Source organism: Macaca nemestrina, chromosome 17 (genome assembly GCF_043159975.1).
Source record: "Macaca nemestrina isolate mMacNem1 chromosome 17, mMacNem.hap1, whole genome shotgun sequence".
In the NCBI taxonomy this organism is placed as follows: Eukaryota; Metazoa; Chordata; class Mammalia; order Primates; family Cercopithecidae; genus Macaca; species Macaca nemestrina.
In genome coordinates, this window is record NC_092141.1 from 15,228,047 (window position 1) to 15,230,575 (window position 2,529).

Sequence of the window (2,529 nt, forward strand, 5' to 3'; positions counted from 1 at the left end):
CTTTTCTCCTATATAACAGTAGAAAAAGCCAAGATCCAATACCCACGGACAAGATATCTTAGATTATGTTAAGATGAGTTTGATGCATTGAAATCAGCATATGCACTCTTTTTCTCAATGATCCAAGAGCTCCTTGGTGACACAAGAAAGTCAATATGATTTAAACCCTGCCCACAGTGGCCAAGCCACCATCTCACTTCAAGAATGTGAGCAAATGAGGAAAGCCCACAGAAAACAAAACCGTGCAGCTGAAATAGTAAGTGCCCACAGAGCTGCAAGCATAGTATTTGAGAGTTTAGAGGAAGAAGAAATGTACGGATGTGGTCTGCATTTCCCACTCTGTCTTGCAATCATTTTTCTAGCAAACAGCAGGAAATGTGAACATTGCCTGGAGCATAAAATCTGGGTATCATGCAAGGTGTTGCAGACCTGTAGTCCTGGCTACTCAGGAGGCTGAGGGGAGAGGACACCCTGAGTCCAGGAATGCAAGTTTGCAGTGAGCAGTGATTGCACCACCGTGCTCCAGCCTAGGTGACAGAGTGAGACTTCATTTCTAAAAACAAACAAACAAAACAAAACAAAACATGCTGGCTAAGGCAATAACAGGTGGTCATAATAATAAGTGTAGCTAATGACTATCTAGTAGCTCCTATTAGCCTAACATTCTGCTAAATACTTTACACAACTATTGCTATCACTTCCGAATAGTACTTGTCATTTTCCAGGTACTTTTTATACTAACCACTTTACCTCTATTAACTCATATAATCTTCATAACAACCTTAGAGACAAATACTATGGTAGTCTTCATTTTACAGATGCAAAAACTGGGGTGCAGACTTTAATCAACTTGCCCAAGGTCCCACAGACAATAACTGGTGGAACTGGAGTTTGAGTGAGGCAGCCCGGCCCCAGACTTCATTTGTGGCCATTATGCCCTACACCTTCTCAAAGGCTGAGTTAATCTTCACAACACCCCATGAAGCTCTGAGGAGAGCAAAGGTTCAGAATTGCTTCCCAAACTCACCCAAGATAGTAAGACTAGTCCCCATGACACTAGACTGCCTCCCAAATAGACCTGGAAAATGAACTGGGGCCAAACTGTAGAGAGCTTAGATGAATACCTTAGTGCAAAGATGAATACTTTAGTCAATCTGTCCTTACTCCTTAACTTTGCTCTTCATTGTCCCCCATGCTTCGTGCTCTGTGTAAGCCACCCAATTGTTATCTTTGACTCCTTTTCTACATCTCGTTCTGTTATCTGCCTTCCTCTCTCCAACAGTTTACCTTCCATCCTCATCTTCCTGCATTAACTTCAACAGTACCAGACATTTCTCAATTGGCCAACTGCTCTCCACTTTCTCCATCCCTACCTTACATGTGGAAGAATGGAACTAACCCCAACCATCTTCGACAGCCACCCTTGATTTCCCTCAGCCAATCAGCAGGGCTTATCTACCTATTCACAGGAACTGGTTGAGAGACAGATCTAGCAGATTGCTGGAACCAGCTCCCAGGGGCTTCAGAGTCCACTGCGGCCCCCTCTACCCCACGCTGGGTCCAGGGACATCACATTGGTAGTCTGAAATCAGCCATGGTGAGAGAGTTTGTGCCATAAAAATCAAACGCTGCGTATCAGGGTTTTTTTTTTTTTTTTTTTCATTTTTACCTCTTTTCTTTTTCTTTTTCTTATTTGAGAAAGAGAGACAGGGAGAGGGAATTGCTAGATATTCATCTGTACACTACTTGGATGAACAAGACCTAATTTAGGTCCATGAGACGTGAGGAGATATTTAATCAGGGTTTGGAGAAATCATTGAAGAAGATTCTATTCTTTTGTGTAGGGAGAGTTATAAAGAAATTGGATCTGAGACTACTAAAGCCATTTTGGCCATCAAAGGACCTAACCGGAGGATAGAGTTGACATACAGAGAAGAGCTGCTCTGAAAGGATCAAAGAGGTCTGGAGCCAGAGAGCACTGATGGTGTGGACTTCTGAATCCACCCCCAAAGCCCGTATGCCTCTTCACTCTTCAGTTAAATGAGACAATAAAGTCCCCCTGTTTTAAAAACCAGTTTGAATTGGGACTTTTATGGCCATCAATTGAAAGATGTTGAGTGGATACACAGAGTTATGACTTAGGAGCAAGGCCACCCCTATTGCACAAGCCCAGGGGCACCATTCACTTGAAGTCTTTGTAAAGGGGAGTCCTTCCTTGGAGTCGGCAGGGCCCAGCCTGTGCAGCCACATGTGGCAAATGTAATGTTGTGCCTAAGAAACAGCCTATTCCCCCCTATCATTCAGCAGGAAGCCCAGATTCCCTGCTAGTACCCCATTGATTCCTTTTATTTCGCTGCCCATTTTCATTCATCTCTTCTTATTACCCTGCTGCATATAACACACCATTGCCCTGTTTTTATTTTCTCACTTCTTCCAACAGCTGACTTTTACTGCTTTCTACCCTTATTCTCTGTCTTCTGTAGCCTTTGGGAATTTCTAAAAAGAGTAAACAGATTTTTTAAATCCAGG

General features: G+C 43.1%; 1 long non-coding RNA gene across 1 annotated transcript; it reads left to right on the top strand.

The window, feature by feature from the left end:
• The first annotated feature begins 1,084 nt into the window (after positions 1-1,084).
• On the top strand, positions 1,085-2,070 carry LOC105473522 (uncharacterized). The gene is made up of 3 exons (XR_982276.1): positions 1,085-1,208; positions 1,323-1,597; positions 1,707-2,070. It is a non-coding gene; the product is annotated as an uncharacterized lncRNA (long non-coding RNA).
• Positions 2,071-2,529: the final 459 nt, after the last annotated feature.